Source organism: Ovis canadensis, chromosome 3 (assembly GCF_042477335.2).
Source record: "Ovis canadensis isolate MfBH-ARS-UI-01 breed Bighorn chromosome 3, ARS-UI_OviCan_v2, whole genome shotgun sequence".
Taxonomy (NCBI): Eukaryota; Metazoa; Chordata; class Mammalia; order Artiodactyla; family Bovidae; genus Ovis; species Ovis canadensis.
The window spans coordinates 101211535-101230262 of NC_091247.1; the positions used below are offsets into that span (position 1 = coordinate 101211535).

The 18728-nt window shown below is 52.5% G+C and overlaps 1 protein-coding gene across 1 annotated transcript in view; it reads left to right on the top strand.

Moving 5' to 3' along the window:
• The window catches only part of LONRF2 (LON peptidase N-terminal domain and ring finger 2), a 67701-nt gene extending 49201 nt beyond the window's left edge, over positions 1-18500 (top strand). Inside the window, 1 exon segment of the mRNA XM_069581933.1 lies at positions 18010-18500. The gene's annotated coding sequence lies outside the window, so the exon portion shown is untranslated.
• The last annotated feature ends 228 nt before the right edge of the window (positions 18501-18728 follow it).

Consider the following 18728-nt stretch of genomic DNA (forward strand, 5'->3'; position numbering starts at 1 on the left):
AGACCCTGTCCCATGAGACGGTCGATGATGGGCTTTAGCCCCCTGAGGTTGCGAGTAGACAAAGGAAACTGGGGCTGGGCTGGGAAACAGGTGGGGTCCCTTAGCCAGATGAGGACTGGAGGGTGGTGCCGAGCCACCACTGGGACTCGGGTGTCCCAGACCTCAGGATTAACAGAAGAGGTTGGAGGGTCAACAAGTAGCATTAGGAAGGCCCCTGACATGGGAGCCGATCCTGGAGCTAGCTGAAGAGTGGCCTTCAGCTTAGCAAGTATATCTCTTCCCAAGAGAGGAGTAGGGCAGGAGGGGATGACCAGAAAGGAGTGGGTAAATAGACAGGAATCTAACTGACAGGATAGTGGCTGGGCTTGGAGCGGACACGAGGGTTGGCCGTCAGTGCCCATAACCGAAACCTGGGAAGGACATAGAGTGCCTCCGAAAGAGGGAAGGACCGAATAGGTAGCCCCCGTATCAACCAAAACATCGATGGACTTACCTGCTACCTGGAGTGTTACCCTGGGCTCGGCTTGGGTTATTGGGGTCCCCGAGTCTGGGCGGCGTCAGTCACCGTCGAAGCTCAGCAGCTCCAAAGCCGGAGGAGGGCAGGAGGTCTCCCTGGGGCGCTCTGGTCCCCGGCCCCTAGAGGTCGGGGCCCGAGAGGCCTGGGGACAGTCACTAGCCCAGTGTCCTCGTCGTTTGCACAACGGGCATGGCTTGGAAGGAGGCCGCGAATTGGGGCACATCTTGGCCCAGTGCCCTTCTTGGCCGCACTTGAAGCAGGCCCCCGGAGGGGGGTTTTGGGGCCCCGAGCCTGCCGCCAGCCGCAGGGCCACTACCAAGGCCTGGGTTTGCTGGTTTGGGAGGCTTGCCTGAAATTCGGCCTTTTGCTTGAGCCTTGCCTTCCGGCTGGCCTCAGCAGTTTCTTTGCGGGCATTGTAGACCTTAAAAGCCGTTTTTACCAGGTCTGGGATAGGGGTCTGAGGGCTGTCCTCGGCCTTGGCCAAGTTTTTTCGGATATTGGGGGCAGACTGGGAGATAAAACGATTGGCCAAGGTGGCCGTCCCGATGGGGGACTCAGGGGACAGCCTGGTGTATTGGACGAGGGCCTCGGTCAGCTGATTAAGGAACATGGCTGGGTTTTCATCGGGCCCCTGGGTCACCTCATCTAGTTTGAGGAGGTTTACCACCTTTGTGAGAACAAATTAGCTGAAGCAACCCAGGGGTCCAACCGTACAACGGTCCCCCAGACCTTGATGGCCTGAGCGTCGGAAATCTCAGGTTCCCTGCTTTTGAACATACATCTAGTGCCTTGAGTGCAGGCTCATCAGGCTTGCCGATGTTACTTCCCATGCTGCCGAGGGAGAGCAGAGAGAAGAGTCACTGAGGACAGCCACCAGAAACCCTACCGGGAGCGGTGGCGGCCAGGAAGTTGGGTTTGTGGTATGCTTTTGGAACTATTTATGTGCCTACACCGTTGCACGGAAGTTTTCTTGCTGGGAGCGGGCACCCTAAGGGTCTCCAGCCCGTTCCGTGACCCCCTTGTCCTGTCACGGGAGTCTTTAAGTGGCCGGCGCCCTAATGGCCTTTAAGTGCCTGATGCGTGCCCACAGGGAAGATTCTAGGCCAAGTCCTCAGTTCAGAATGTTTGAAGGAGAGTTTCACCCGATCGGGCTCTAGCTACTGAGGCTTACCCGTCGTGGGGCCTTCAAAGTCCACCAGAGAGTGGCCCTAGCCAGGACTTGTCAATTGCCTCCACAACCGTTTGCCTGTTCACTGAAACTCCCGAAAAAAGAAACTAAGGATAAATCAGAAAAGAGAAGAAGAAGGAAAGTGAGCAGAGAGGGTTTCGCCAATTGCCCTATACGGGGGACTCACCTTGAAGTCTGGCTTTACCTGGGTGTCGTTTCTCTTCAGGGAAACGCCGCGCCGGGGCCCGTTTAGTGGCCACTGGTCTCGTCTTCTTTCAGAGCCGCACGGTGTCACAGCCTCAGTCGGTCCACTTCGAGCCCCATGTTGGGCACCAGTTTTTGCGGGGGGTGCGCCGCAAAAAGAGAGAGGCCGTGGAACTTCCCTCATCAAGGCCGAGAGGTCCCGAGGAGAGGTGAGCCTGCTGTCCGCCAACCCAGCCCCCTGGCGAGCGAGAGACAATCAGACGTGACAGGGGTTCTGTCTGAGCAGTTCCACTTTATTGTCGTAAGCTCTTGGTTTATAAAGGCAAGCGTGGGGGGGTTTGCAAGGGACTTTCCATAGTTCTACTAATCAAGTTAAAGGTCAGATTACCATGCGCTTACATCATGATGGGTCTCTGGTGATCACGTGTTGTCCACGAGCACGGAAATCAAGAGGGCCAATCAAAAATTTTGACAAACAATATAGACCACGCCTTCACTCCTCCCTACAGGCGCCATCTTAGCTTCTCACCACAATGCGTGTGTTTTCTTTAAGCCCAAGCTTAGCATGTTACTCTTATGCCCATAGAGGTTTCTCCACTTGGGACCCCACAGGGGTGGAGGGGGTCGAGGAAGTAGCAGGGGCCGGAGTGTAAGGTGGGGGGGCCACCAGGTCTTCTGGAGGCACTGTGAGGGCAGAAGTTTCCGCCTCGGGCATCCCTGGGTGGGCCGCTGATGGCCTCCTTCGTGGTGTAGGGCTAGGGAGAGCCATGGTTAGGATAATTTCAGAAGGGGAACGGTGGGTACATAGGTGGGACGGGAGCGCAACAGCCAGAAAGCCTGTACGTAGGGTACCCCAGACCGTTTTCCCGTCCTCCGGCAGTAATTAAGTCACGGAGGATGTTAAAATCGAAAGTTCCGGTTGGCGGCCACTGTGAGCCGTTATCTAAAGAATATGGGGGCCATGCCTCAGAACAGAGGAAGGCTAAGCGTTTGGAGCGAATTTCTCCAGAGATATGTAGAGTTCTGAGGTTGGCGAGTACACATTCTAGCGGTGTAGACCAGGGCTGGTCGGCCTTGGAGGCAGCTGCCCGCATGGCGAATATGAAATGAAGGTCCTGGACCAGTCGTTAGCGGGGCTGGGAGTGGTCCGGTCAGGCGTCCCCAAACGGGGCGTCAACCCAGCGAGGAGAGGGCCACTCAGCCAAGACAGACGTCTCCGAGTTGACTGGCACCGAGGAATGGCAGGCCTGACCTGTGGAGGGGTCTGGACGCGGCTGCAATTTAAAAGGACCGAGACACCCTAGGAATAATCGCCATGGGAGCAACACCCCCCAGAACCCGACCAGTGGAACTTACCCTGTATCCTGCCAGACGGTTGGATGGTCCCGGCGGGGTGGCAGGGTGACCTGGTCAGGTGCAGGCCAGACCCGAGGGGGCTGCAAATCCCAGGATGGGCCCTCACCTCGAGCCCCACGTTCGGCGCCTAATGTTAGGTAAAAGATGACCAGCACACCAAAAGGAGTGTCTAACAGGCTTCAATGGTGAAGCGCTCCCGGGCGGGGTTCCCGGACCCGAACGAGGCAGGTCGAGGAAGTCCGCGCCCGGACTGTGCTGGGGAGTGGTTTATATGTGTTCGTTGCGAGGGATGGTCAGGCTAGATCACCCAGAAAAGGTACAGTTAGTGGACGGGGGTTCGGACAGGTTGTTAGGTCGAGGTGTCGCGCGGGCTGATAGGTCCTTCTACGTGGCTGGGGTGGGGCGGCTTAGCTGGCAAAATGTGCTGTCATTGGTTCCGTGGGATCCGGGAGGATCCTTCCGTTAGGGACTTTCTCACCTGCGGGAGAGAGGAGGGTGGCCCATCATGGCCCCAGGGTCCGGCCTTACACTAACATTCCAGGTTCCTATGAAGTGCTGCTCTTTACAGCACTGGACTTTCCTTCCATCACCAGTCATGTCCACACCCGGGTGGTAGTTTGCTTTCTCTTTGTCTCTTCATTCTTTCTGGAGTTAGTTCTCCACTGATCCCAGTAGCATATTGGGCACCTACCAACCTAGGGAATTCATCTTTCAGTGTCCTATCTTTTTTCCTTTTCATACTGTTCATGGGGTTCTCAAGGGAAGAATGCTGAAGTGGTTAGCAATTCCCTTCTCCAGTGGACCACATTCTGTCAGAACTCTCTACCATGACCCGTCTGACTTGAGTGGCCCGATACGGCATGGCTTAGTTTCATTGAGTTAGACGAGGCTGTGGTCCATGTGATCACATTGGCTACTTTGCTGTGACTGGGTTCAGTCTGTCTGTCCTCTGATGCCCTCTCTCAGCTCCTACCATCTTACTAGGATTTCTCTTACTTTGGACCTGAGGTATCTCTTCACGGCTGCTCCAGGAAAGCGCAGCCGCTGCTCCTTTCTGTGGATGTGGGGTATCTCCTCTCGACCGCCACACCTGACCTTGGACATGGCCTATCTCCTCTCGGCCTCCCGCTGCTGCAGTTTGCCTTGATTCGTGGTGCTAACAATCCAGGTTCCTATTCAATATTGCTCTTTACAGCACTGGACTTTCCTTCCATCACCAGTCACGTCCACAACTGGGTGTTGTTTTTGCTTTCCCTTTGTCTCTTCATTCTTTCTGGAGTTAGTTCTCCACTGATCTCAGTAGTGTAAGAAACGCCGCGGGAAGAAAGAGCCCCCTCTATGGACCGTTGATCAGAGCCTTTATTGGGCGGTCGCTCTCGGGCAGAACTCCCGGGGGCGGGTGAGCAAGGAAGCAAAGGGAGTCTGCGAGGTATGAGGGGTGGGGAAAGGTTTTATAGCCAGGGTCGGGCTCCCATATAAGGAAGAAAGCGCGGGCTCAGCGGTGGTTGGTGTCCAAGGGCTCCGTGTCGGCACCTGATTGGACGGCTTGGTTGTCGGCCTGCCTCCGGGACTTGTCTGCGGCACTTTTTTGGGGCATGCCTCAACACGCCCGGGCGTGCCTCAACTAGTCTGGGCTTGCCTCAACATGCCCGACCTTGCCCGACCTTTCATCCTGGCGTTTGTGATATAGGACAAGGGGCGACGGTTCTCTCTGGCTACTTCCTGCTGAACGGCGGCGGCGAGGGGTAGGGTGTGGCCGGGATGACAGGGGGCGTCTGCTGTTAATTTCGTCACGGAGTGCTTGTTGGAAGCCCTTGGTACTGCTGTCGCAGCACCATCAGCTGGACCGTGTTGACACAGTCCCAGGATTTACAGTAGCGGCTCACCATTCCCTCACAGGTCTTTATGTTTTCCTGCTGATGTCCCGGGCAGGCATAAAACCCGACCTTTCTGAGATATGCCCGGGCCCACGAGGTCTCGGTTAGCTGTTGGAGGTGAAAGTATAGGTAAAAAGTATGGCCAGAGCTGTAATTGTCAGCAGCCACAGCGGGTGATGCCAGGCCAGCATCGGATCAAATTGGACTGTGGTCTCTCAGTCATTCAGGAATCGGCGACAGAGGGGTTCGGGTGATGGTCAGTTTGGTCGGCCCCGTGAGGGTGGAGCATTAGGAGTGATCGGGAGAAGGGGTCGGGGCCGGGGCCACCTCTATCTCTGGGAGACCCGTGGGAGCTCGTTTGAGTCGGGTCAGGTGGTACCAGGGCTCGTGTCCCAGGAGTTTGGCTGCTGTAGGAGTGGTGAGGATTACAGTATGGGGTCCCGTCCAGCGAGGCTGTAGTGGGCGGGGACTCGGGTTTTTAGCAGTACCTGATCTCCTGGGGCCAGAGGCTGGGTGGCCCCCTCGTCGTCTGTCGGTCGTGGCAGGACCCGGTCTGCGTGTTCCCTCAGCAAGGATCCTAGGAAGGAGAAGAAAGGGAGGTACCCCATGAGTGGGGGAGCCTCTCCCTCTGGGAGGTGAGTCAGGAGATAGGGCCTGCCGTAGAGCAGTTCAAAAGGGGTCAGACCTGTTTTGGAGTGTTGTGTGGTGCGAATGCGAGTGAGCGCCAGAGGAAGGAGGTCGACCCAAGACAGCCGCAGCTCTGAGGCAAGCTTGGTCAGATACGTCTTGATGATGCCGTTCACCCGCTCTACCTTGCCTGATGATTGGGGCCGATAGGGGATGTGGAGATGCCAGCCAATACCCAGGGCCGCAGCCACCTGCTGAGAGATCTGCGAGATAAATGCAGGCCCATTGTCAGACTGGAGAGAGTTTGGCAACCCAAATCTGGGAATGAGATGGGCCATCAAGACCTCTGGCACCGCCGCTGCTGTCTCCCGGGCGGTGGGGAAGGCCTCGACCCATCCTGAAAAGGTGTCCACCAAGACCAGCAGACAGCGGTAGGTTCAATGTCTGGGCATGTGGGTGAAGTCTATCTGCCAATCCTGCCCGGGCATATGTCCCCTCAACTGGTGAGTCTCCTGTGGGGGTCGGAGTCCTCCCTGAGGAGAGGTGGAGGCGCATGTTAGGCAGGATCAGTGGACGGCATATATGGTCTGTCTGAGATGTTGGGGAGAAAAGACAGGGCTGAGAAAGGAAAAGAGAGCTCTTGGTCCGATGTGGAGGGTATTGTGGATTTGGGATATTATGGCCTTAGCCTGGTGCTCAGGAAGCACTGGTTTATTATGGAGTAGTGTCCATCCCGACGGGTGCCTCTGAGCCCCTTCTTGCGCCAACAAGGCTCTGGCTTCCTTGCTCGAATAATCTGGGTCGAGGGTGGATTTCAAAGTCAGCAGGGGCTTGGGAGCTTGTTGTACGGTGATTTGTCGAGCCACTTGATCTGCCATACTATTACCCAGAGCGACAGTGTCATGGGTGTTCTGGTGTCCCTTGCAGTGTATGATAGCAACCTCTTTGGGCAGGGATAAGGCATCTAACAGTCGAGTAATGTGGGGGGCATTACAGATGGGGGATCCTTTAGTGGTCAGGAAGCCCCGTTCTTTGCAGATTGCCGCGTGAGAATGGGCAATCAAGAATGCATACTTGGAGTCTGTAAATATTGGCCCTCTTTCCTACTGCCAGGTGTAAGGCTGTAGTTAGGGCTGTTAGTTCAGCCTTCTGAGAAGTCGTCCCGGGTGGCAAGGGCTGAGCTTCTAGGACTTCCCAGGTGGTTACCACAGCATAAGCCGCCCTTTGGTTTCCATTGGGGTCTCGCTTTGAGCTCCCATTGACGAACAAAGTTAGCTCTGGATTTGGTAGAGGTTTGGAGAACAGGTTGTGGGGTGGTTGCACAAGGGACTCAAGGACCTCCGAGCATGAGTGGGCTGGGGGTTCTGAGGAGAGAGGGAGTGAGGGTAGTGAGGAAAGCAGGTTTAATTGTGGGGAGCAGCCCACGGAAACCTGAGGATTGTCCAGGAATACCAGGTGAAATTGTTGGAGCCTGGACTCGCTGAGTTCAGAAAGAAATCTAGAGGCTAAAAGGTCACCAAGACGGTGAGGCAAGAAGATGGTCAGGGGTTGGCCATGAATCAGCTTTTTAGCATCGGCGTATAACGTTGTCGCTGCCGCTAGTGCCCACAGGCAGGGGAACCATCCCCTGGCTGTGGGGTCAAGTTGTTTGGATATGTAAGCAATAGGCAGCAATTCGGGGCCAGTCGGTTGCACCAAGGTTCCAAAGGCTATCCCTCCCTTTTCATCAGTGTATAGATGGTGTGGATAGTTGGGATTTGGGAGAAAGAGAGGGGGTGCAGCCAATAGGGTTGAGCGTAAAGCGTGGAAGGCCTGAGTCACTTCGGTGGGGGAAGACAGCGGCCCTGTGGGAGTCTCTTTAGCTGCCGCATATAGAGGTTTGGCCAGGGTAGCATAATTTGGGACCCAGTGTCGGAAGAATCCCGTCAGTCCTAAGAAGGACAGTATCTGGTCTCCGTCGGCCGGAGGGCAGATGGACCGGAGGAGGCTACACCAGTCTGCTGTCAGGGCTTTAGTGGTCGGAGTGATTTGGAGGCCCAGATTGACGACAGAAGTCTGAGTCAGTTGGGCTTTGGATTGTGAGACCTCAGGATTAACAAAAGGGGTTGGAAGGTCAACAAGTAGCATTAGGAAGGCCCCTGACGTGGGAGCCGATCCTGGAGCTAGCTGAAGAGTGGCCTTCAGCTTAGCAAGTATATCTCTTCCCAAGAGAGGAGTAGGGCAGGAGGGGATGACCAGAAAGGAGTGGGTAAATAGACAGGAATCTAACCGACAGGATAGTGGCTGGGCTTGGAGCAGACACGAGGGTTGGCCGTCAATGCCCATAACCGAAACCTGGGAAGGACGTAGAGTGCCTCCGAAAGAGGGAAGGACCGAATAGGTAGCCCCCGTATCAACCAAAAAATCGATGGACTTACCCGCTACCTGGAGTGTTACCCTGGGCTCGGCTTGGGTTATTCGGGTCCCCAAGTCTGGGCGGCGTCAGTCACCATCGAAGCTCAGCAGCTCCAAAGCCGGAGGAGGGCAGGAGGTCTCCCTGGGGCGCTCTGGTCCCCGGCCCCTAGAGGTCGGGGCCCGAGAGGCCTGGGGACAGTCACTAGCCCAGTGTCCTCATCGTTTGCACAACGGGCACGGCTTGGAAGGAGGCCGCGAATTGGGGCACATCTTGGCCCAGTGCCCTTCTTGGCCGCACTTGAAGCAGGCCCCCGGAGGGGGGTTTTGGGGCCCCGAGCCCGCCGCCAGCCGCAGGGCCGCTACCAAGGCCTGGGTTTGCTGGTTTGGGAGGCTTGCCTGAAATTCGGCCTTTTGCTTGAGCCTTGCCTTCCGGCTGGCCTCAGCAGTTTCTTTGCGGGCATTGTAGACCTTAAAAGCCATTTTTACCAGGTCTGGGATAGGGATCTGAGGGCTGTCCTCAGCCTTGGCCAAGTTTTTTCGGATATCGGGGGCAGACTGGGAGATAAAACGATTGGCCAAGGTGGCCGTCCCGATGGGGGACTCAGGGGACAGCCTGGTGTATTGGACGAGGGCCTCGGTCAGCCGATTAAGGAACATGGCTGGGTTTTCGTCGGGCCCCTGGGTCACCTCATCTAGTTTGAGGACGTTTACAAACTTATGAGAGGACGTTTCCATCCCATCGAGGATACACTCTATCATATAGTGTACTCACAGCTGGCCGCCACCCCCTTCCTGGTAGTTCCAACCAGGGTCAGTGTCAGGAACCGCCTGGGCCCCCGGGGGGTGCTCGGGGAAGGGGTTGGCATAGTGCCGCTGGTGGGCCTGAGCCTTGGCTGCCGTCCAGATGGCCTGCCTGTCTTCGGGGGTGGTGGTAGACCCCAGGATGACATATATGTCCTGCCATGTCAAGGCGTAGGCGCGGGACAGACCAGTAAACTGCTTAATGTACTGAGTGGGGTTGGAGGAGAAGGAACCCAGTTTGGCCTCAATCTGTGCTAAGTCTTGGAGGGAGAAGGGGACATGGACTTGGGCTAGACCCTCAGCTCCAGCTCCGGCTACTTGTCGAAGAGGGAGTAGCGGGGCTGGGGGAGGGGGAGGGGAGGCTCCCGGAGGGTTGCTATGGGAGCGGGTGTGGGAGCTAACCGGGGAAGGGGAGGGAGTGACCGGGGGAAGAGGAGGATACAAGATAGGGCTAAGGGCCGGAGGATCCGGGGCGGTGGTGGAGTCTCGGGGGCGGGAGCGGAGGTAGGAGGTGCCGGAGTGGAGTGGGTGGTAGCAGAAACCAGAGTGGAAGGGGTAAGGGCCGTGGGAGAGGTATAGGGAGGAGGGGCCACCAGGTCTTCCGGGGGAACAGAGAAAGCAGAGGACTCAGAGAGAGTGGGGCGAGAGCGCAACGCCCAAAAGGCCTGAACATAGCGGACCTCAGACCATTTTCCCGTTCTCCAGCAGTAATTATCTAAATCACGGAGGACGTCAAAGTCAAATGTCCCTGTGGTTGGCCACTGCGAGCCATTATCTAGGGGATACTGAGGCCAGGCTTGTGAACACAGAAAAGTGAGCTGCTTGGGGCGGATATATCCCTTTAGTCTTAGGGTCCTCAGGTTAGCCAGCAGGCACTCTAAAGGGGTGGAGTATTGGGGATCGGGTTTGGAGGCCGTCGATCCCATGGCGACCACAGAGTGTGGAGGCAACCCCCGCTGCCCGAACGTCTTCGGACGTGCCAAGGGAAGCCGGAGGTCCGTGCAGCCGTTTGGAACGTCTTCCTCACGAGCTGGGGACCGGGAAGGGCTGAAGCCAGAGGTCTACTCAGCCGCTGGGGACGTCTCCCTCACAAGCTGGTGACCGGGAGGGCCCAGTAAGTGCACACCCGTTACCGGGCCCTAGGAGGTGGTCGCCAGGGAGGGCGGGCCCCAAAGCCGAAGGGACTTACCCCGTATCCTGCCGTCCGGGGGGTTGGTCAGCCGCCTGGGTCTGGGGCTACCGCGGCGGTGGAGCTCGAGGGGGCCTCAACGGCGCGTGCCGGGGGCCCTCACCTCAAGCCCCACGTTGGGTGCCAGATGTAAGAAATGCCGCGGGAAGAAAGAGCCCCCTCTATGGACCGTTGATCAGAACCTTTATTGGGCAGTCGCTCTCAGGCAGAACTCCCGGGGGCGGGTGAGCAAGGAAGCAAAGGGAGTCTGCGAGGTATGAGAGGTGGGGAAAGGTTTTATAGCCCAGGCCGGGCTCCCATATAAGGAAGAAAGCGCGGGCTCAGCGGTGGTTGGTGTCCAAGGGCTCCGTGTCGGCACCTGATTGGACGGCTTGGTTGTCGGCCCGCCTCCGGGACTTGTCTGCGGCACTTTTTTGGGGCATGCCTCAACACGCCCGGGCATGCCTCAACATGTCTGGGCTTGCCTCAACATGCCCGACCTTTCAAGTAGCATATTGGGTGCCTACTCACCTGGGGAGTACATCTTTAAGTGTCCTATCTTTTTTCCTTTTCATACTGTTCATGGGGATCAAGGCAAGAACACTGAAGTGATTTGCCATTCCCTTCTCCAGTGGACCACATTTTGTCAGAACTCTCCACCATGACCCGTCCAACTTGGGTGGCCCTATACAGCTGGCTTATTTTGATGAGTTAGACAAGGCTGTGGTCCGTGTGATCAGATTGGCGACGTTGCTGTGACTGTGGTTTCAGTCTCAATCCTCTGATGCCCTCTCTGAGCTCTTACCGTCTTCCTTGAGTTTCTCTTACGCTGTACGTGGGGTATCTCTTCACGGCTTCTGCAGCAAAGCACCGTCGCTGCTCCTTACTTAAGGTGTGGAGTATCTCTTTACATCTGTTCCAGCAAAGCGCCGCTGCTGCTCCTTACTTTGAGCACGAGGTATCTCTTCCCATCTGTTCCAGCAAAGCGCTGCTGCCGCTTCTTACTTTCAACGTGGGGTATTTCTTCTCACCAGTTCCACCAAAGCACAGCTGCTGCTCCTTACCTTGGACGTGTGGTGTCTACTCTTGGCCACTCGCTGCTCCAATTTGCCGTGATTCGTGTCCCTGACATTCCAGGTACCTATGTAATATTGCCCTTTACAGCAATGGAATTTCACCACTCCGCTGGGTGGTGTTTTCCCTTGGCTCCGTCTCTTCATTCTTCCTGCAGTTCAGTCTCCAATGATCTCCAGTGGCATATTGGATACGTACTGACCTGGGAAGTTCCAATTTCATGATCCTGTCATTTTTCCTTTTCATACTCTTCATGGAGTTCTCAAGGCAAGAACACTGAAGTGGTTTGCCAATCCCTTTCTAGTGGACACGTTTTGTGTGACCTCTCCACCTTGACCCGTCCGTCGTCAGTGACCATACATGGCATGGTTTAGTGTCATTGAGTTAGACAAGGCTGTGGTCTATGATATCAGATTGGCTACTTTGCTGTGACTGTGGTTTCAGTCTGTCTGTCCTCTGATACCCTTTCTGAGCTCTTACCATCTTACTTGGGTTTCACTTAATGTTGGATGTAGGGTATCTCTTCACTGCTGCTCAAGCAAAGCACAGCCGTGGCTCCTTGAACATTGAGTATCTCCTCTCGGCCACTGGGGTTGAACTTGGACAAGGGGTTTTCCTCTCAGCCGCTCGCTGCTCCATTTTCCTTTGACTCTTGGTCGTAACGTTCCAGGATCCTATGCAGTACTGCTCTTCACAGCATTGGACTTTCTTTCTATAACCAGTCACATCCAAATTGGTGCCTGTTCCTGCTTTGGCTCCGACTCTTTTTCTGGAGTTAGTTTTCCACCTATCTTCAGTAGCGTATTGGGCAACTACTGACCTGGGGAGTTCATCTTTCAGTGGCCTGTCTTTTTACTTTTCATACTGTTCATGGGGTTCTCAAGGCAAGAATACTGGAGTGGTTTCCCATTGCCTTGTGCAGTCGACCACTTTTTGTCAGAACGCTGCAGCATGACCCGTCCGTCTTGGTGGCCTTCCAGGGCATGGCTCTTCAGTTCTTTGAGTTAGATGAGGCTGTGGTCCATGTGACCAGATTAGCTACTTTGCTGTGATTGTGGTTTCAGTCTGTCTGCCCTCTGAAGCCTTCTCTCAGCCTCTACTGCCTTAATGCAGTTTTTCTTACCTTGGACTTGGGGCATCTCTTCACGGGACTCCAGCAAAGCCAGCCGCTGCCCCTGACCTTGGACCTGGGGTATCTCCTCTTGGTCACGCTCCTGTCCTTGGACATGGTGTATCTCCTCTTGGCCTCCACTCCTGACCTTGGACAAGGCGTATCTCCTCTCAGCCTCTCGCTGCTCCAGTTTGCCTTGATTCATGGTCCTGACAATCCAGGTCCCTAGCAATATTGCTCTTTACAGCATTGAACTTTCATTCCACCACCAGTCACATGCACAACCGGGTGTTGTTTTTGCCTTGGCTTTGTCTCTTCAGTCTGTCTGGAGTTAGTTCTCCACTGTCCCCAGTAGCATATTTGGCACCTACTGACCTGCGGAATTCATCTTTCAGTGTCCTATCTTTTTGCTTCTCATACTGTTCATGGGGTTCTCCAGGCAAGAATACTGAAGTGGTTTGCCATTCCCTTCTCCAGTGGACACATTTTGTGAGACCTTTGCACCATGACCTGTCCGTCTTGGGTGGCCCTACAAGGCATGACTTAGTTTCATTGAGTTAGACAAGGCTGTGGTCCTTGTGATCAGATTGGCTAGTTTTCTGTGACTGTGGTTTCAGTCTGTCTGCCCTCTGATGCCCTCTCTCAGCTCCTACCATCTTACTTGGGTTTCTCTTACTTGGGATGTAGGGTGTCTCCTCTCGGCTGCTGCTCCTTTCCTTAGACATGGGGTGTCTCCTCTCTGCTGCTCCCTGATCCAGTTTGCCTTGATTCGGGTACCTAACGTTCAAGGTGGGTGAGTGAGTGAGTCAAGTTGCTCAGTCGTGTCTGACTCTTTGTGACCCTGTGGACTGCAGTACACCAGGCTCCTCTGTCCATGGGATTTTCCAGGCAAAAATACTGGAGTGGGTTGCCCTTTCCTTCTCCAGGGGATCTTCCTGACTCAGGAATCAAACCCAGGTCTCCCGCATTGCAGGCAGACGCTTTAACCTCTGAGCCACTAGGAAGCCACCTAATATTCAAGGTACCTGTGCAGTATTGCTCTTTAAGCATTGGACTTTCCTTCCATCACCAGTCCCATCCACAACTGGGTTTTGTTTTTGCTTTGACTCTGTCCCTTCCTTCTTTTTTTTTTTAAATTTAATTTTTTATTATTATTATTTTTTTAACTTTACAATACTGTATTGGTTTTGCCACACATCAACATGAATCTGCCATGGATGTACACGTGTTCCCAATCCTGAAACCCCCTCCCACCTCCCTCCCCATACCATCTCTCTGGGTCATTCCAGTGCACCAGCTCCAAGAATCCTGTATCCTGCATCAAACCTAGACTAGTGATTCATTTCTTATATGATATTATACATGTTTCAATGCCATTCTCCCAAATCATCCCACCCTCTCCCTCTCCTACAGAGTCCAAAAGATTGTTCGATACATCTGTGTCTCTTTTGCTGTCTCACATACAGGGTTATTATTACCATCTTTCTAAATTCCATATATATGTGTTAGTATACTGTATTGGTGTTTTTCTTTCTGGCTTACTTCACTCTGTACAATCGGCTCCAGTTTCATCCACCTCATTAGAACTGATTCAGATGTATTCTTTTTAATGACTGAGTATATGTGTATATGTACCATTGTGTATATGTACCACAGCTTTCTTATCCATTCATCTGCTGATGGACATCTAGGTGGCTTCCATGTCCTGGCTGTTATAAACAGTGCTGCGATGAACAGTGGCGTACACGTGTCTCTTTCGATTCTGGTTTCCTCAGTGTGTATGCCCAGCAGTGGGATTGCTGGGTCATGAGGCAGTTCTATTTCCAGTTTTTTAAGGAATCTCCACACTGTTCCCTGTAGTGGCTGTGTTCATTCTTTCTGGAGTTAGTTCTCCACTGATCTCAGTAGCCTTTTGGGCACCTACCAACCTGGGAAGTTCATCTTTCAGTGTGCTATCTTTTTTCTTTTCTTACTGTTCATAGGCTCTCAAGGCAAGAATACTGAAGAAGTTTGCCATTCCGTTCTCCAGTGGACACATTTTATGAGACCTCTCCACCATGACCCGTCCGTTTTGGGTGGCCCTACGTGGCATGGCTTAGTTTCACTGAGTTAGACAAGGCTGTGGTCCATGATATCAGATTGGCTACTTTGCTGTGATTGTGATTTCAGTCTGTCTGCCCTCTGATGCCCTCTCTCAGCTCCTACCGTCTTACTTGGGTTTCGCTTACCTTGGACGTGAGGTATCTCTTCACGGCTGCTCCAGCAAAGCGCTGTAGTTGCTCCTTACCTTGAACATGGGATTTCTCCTCTTGGCCGGCGCTCCGTACCTTGGATGTGGGGTATCTCATCTCGGCTGCTCGCTGCTCAACTTGGCTTGATTCATGGACCTAACATTCCAGGTTCTTGTGCAATATTGCTCTTTACAGCATTGAACTTTCCTTCCATCACCAGTCACATCCACAACCGGATGTTGTTCTTGCTTTGGCTCTGTCTCTTCATTCTTTCTGCAGTTAGTTCTCCACTGATCTCCAGTAGCATATTGGGCACCTACTGACCTGCGGAGTTCATCTTTCAGTGTCCTTTCTGTTTTCCTTTTCATACTGTTCCTGGGGCTCTCGTGCAAGAATCCTGAAATGGTTTGCCACCCTTCTCCAGTGGACCACGCTTTGTGAGCCCACACCACCATGATCCGTCTGTCTTGGATGGCCCCACAGGGCATGGCTCACAGTTTCACTGAGCTAGACAAGGCTGTGGTCCATGTGACCAAATTGGTTAATTTTCTTTGACTCTTATTCTCTGTCTTCCCTCTGATGGAGAAGGACTAGAGGATTATGGAAACCTCCCAGTAGGAAGTATTGACTGAAGGGCATACGGTATCTTGTTCTGCTGGGCAGGGCCACGCTCAGTAAATCTTCAGTCCAATTTTCCGTTGAAGGGCAGGGCCATGTTCCCTCCCTGTTATTTTACCTGAAGCCACACCGTGGTGGAGGCAGTGAAGCTAGTGGGGACCTCCTTAAACTGTCCCACGCACACACTGCTACACTCAGTGCCCCCAACCCTGCAGCGTGCCACCGCCGACCCACGCTTCCGCCAGGTATTCCTGGACGCTCATGGGCAAGTCCGGGACAGTCTCCTGTGGATCACTGCTCCTTTCTCCCTGGGTGGTGCGCACAAGGTTCTGTTTGTGCCCTCCAAGGGTCTGTTTCCCAGCCCTGTGTAAGTTCTGGCAGCTCTATGCTGGGGTTAATGGCGACCTTTTCCAAGAGGGCTCATGCCATACCCAAGTCTCAGCACCCAGAGTCCCTGGCCCTGCAGCAGTCCACAGCTGACCCGTACCCCACAGGAGACACCCAAACACAGTTCTGGCTCAGTTTCTGGGTCCTGTTGTGCAGAAGGTCATATTTGAGCCCTGTGAGCCTCTCTGGCAGGTATGGGGTTTGATTCTAAATGCGATTTTGCCCCTCCTTTTGTCTTGCTGGAGCTTTTCCTTTGCCCTTGGACGTGGGATATTTCCTCAGAGTCGCTCCAACCCTGGCGCAGCTGCTGCTCCAGCCCCTACTGTCTTGCTGGTGCTTCTCTGCCCTTGGACATGGGGTACCTCCTCACAGTCGCTTCAGTGCCAAGCAGCAGACGTGGGGTGTCTTTCTTACAGGAAGTCGATAATTGTGATATCCAAGGGCAGGGGGATTTATTAAACATTCCTTTAAGATTTAAAAGTCATGCCATCTGAATCTTCCCAGAAGATAGGGTTAAGTTCAGTAGTTTTTTAACAAGGTATATAATGGTTGGTTCATAAGGGAAAAGTTTGGGATCTAGTTGCGACAGTTACCTGCCAATCCTGGAAAACCTTGCAGTTGGTTTTGAGCTTTAGGGCGTTCAGGATGCAGTGAAGCTGTCTAAATGCAGTCCTTGTTTTGAGATTAAATGTCCTAAATAGTGAACTTGAGTGTGAACAAACTGTCGTTTTTCCCAAGAGACTTTGTCGCTTTCAGACTAGAAGTTTAGCCAATAGAGGCTATGTTTTCTTGTGAGAACACTCGTGGAGGGGAGCAGAAATATAAGTCACCCTCAGGGAGCTTGATACCATCTAGATCAGCCTTTAAAGTTTATGAGAAATCAGAAGGGCTTGCAGTGACCGTCTGGGGCATTACTCTCCAGGTGTATTGCTGTCCTTCCCAAGTAAAGGTGAAAAGATACTGTCTGGCTTTATCTACTGGGGTACTAAGGAAAGCATTACATAAATCAGTCACAGAAAAAATTGTTGTCGGTAGGGATGAAAGCTGATAAAAGTGTGGGGCCGAGGACAGCAGTATCATAGTCAGCAATATTGATTATGTCTCAGAGATCCCGGACAAACCTGCCTCGCTGGCTGTTTGGTTTCTTCACAGGTGAAATAGGAGTGATGTGGAGAAAGGTGCGATGGATAATGAGATCCTGGGCTTTACAGTCTCGTATTCCTGAATTAGTGTCTTAAAGGGCCTCTTTATTTATAAGATACTAACTAATTCTGGGGAAAGGTTTTGAGGGATCTGTTTGGATCTCCATAGGAGGTGCACTGTGGATTCTGCCAATATCATTTGAGGATTTTGTCCCTAAGGAGGGTGGTAGCTGATCCAATAGGGATATATATGATTAGTGTTCTTTAATTGGCCGTTAGAAACAGAGCAAATTAAAGATATCGAAGGGGCATTTGATTCACCTAATCGGCTCTTTTTGTTGCGGCTGCTGTCAAGTTCTAGAATTATTTCCACCTTTTGGGAGAAGAATATTCTTCTGTTATGATATTTTTCTTAAATCTCAACCAAATAAATGAATAAGAGCAGAGGAGCTAAGGAGAAAAGGATGGGTATCTCCAAAAAGGCCTAAGCAGAGGGGGGTAAATTTAGAGCTGGAAACCTGGTGAGGTTTTTTAGAGACCCAAATATTTGAACTGTTCAGAACTCTGAAGCAGGGACTGTTGAATGGTAATAGTATTGAGCACTGAGAGTGTAGCTCTGGTGTCAGTAGGGACAGAAAGAGTCTTTTCCAGTCTGAAGAGTGGTGTTTCTCCAAGACAGTTGGTAGAAGGATTGGGAAGAGCCCCTGGAGACTTTCAGGAGACCTGTCACTGGGGACAGGAGAACACTGGGGAGGCTGACTGGAGGGCTGGAGGTACCTGGAGCACTTAAACATGGAGCAGTATTTCTTTCAAGGTCCTGGCTTTTTGCAGTAATGACAGAGACCCCTTGCAGAACATTTGGTCCTGTTCAAAACATCCCTTGGGCCAACTACGGGAGATAATGAGGGGTAGGGAGGCCTGGTGTGTGCAGTCCATGGGGTTGCAAAGAGGAGGACACAGCTTAGCAACTGAACAACAATCTCAAAACGTCCCTTGAGACATTTGGTCTATGATTTGTCAAATAACGCAAACATTTCACTTTGTTAAAATTTTATTATTTTTACTGCAGCTCATGATGATTGGGATTTCACATTTATTCTTGTTCTTCCTCATCATGAAGTTCAGCGAGGTTATTCTTCAGTGGATGAGCAGTTGCTGTGCTCACGCACATACTCACCTGATTGTTGGCTTTATGTTAGTTACATATGTTAAAAATGTTGGTTATGTGAACTTGATTTTGTTGGTATCGTTATGAAGTTCATGCCCGTCTTTGAGTGTGACCACCAAGAGTCTGGATGATGACTTGTTCATTGCTTTGCTCTTCATCTTTTCAGCTTCAGTAGCCCTCTCCACTGAAGGAGGATGCGCTGCCATCAGCTTTAGAAATGTGCTTTGCCAGCCTTCCACGGTGTGGTTTACCCCTTGACCACCATTCAGTCCTGCTGTATAAACACTCAGGTTTCTAGTGGAATCCTGGAGCTCCGGTTTTCTGCCTCTGCCACGCCTTCCACAAACGTACACGCTTTCAGCATTATTCATTCAGTCGTTGACGTTTTCTTCTGCATTCTCCACAGTGTACTCGAAGGGCCATTCACGTCTTCCAAAGGCATCAGTGGAAGTCTCCAGTCACTACGGGAGTGTCTTTCTGTTGTCACGTATTCTTGTGTTAGACCCAAAGGAGATACTTTTTACCAACATGATTGTGACAGTGAAACAAGCATCCTTTTGTTTCTGTTTTTGGTAGTTGTCTAATAACATTTATATTCGCAATCTTGAGATCTGCTGTGCACAATAAAGGGTTAATGTGATTTCTTTCCCATGCAAATGCAGGTAGCCCCTAGTTGTCTTTAACTTCGTTCAGAATAATTTTGTTACACTGTATGGTGATAGCTGTCATTTCAGCATGCATTTAAAAAAAAGTATTGAAATTGGTGAATTTTTGTGTACATGCTAAGTTGCTTCTCTCGTGTCTGACTCTCTGCAACTGATTGGCCTATAGCCCCCCAGACTTCTCTGTCCATGGGATTCTCCAGGCAAGAATATTGGAATAGGT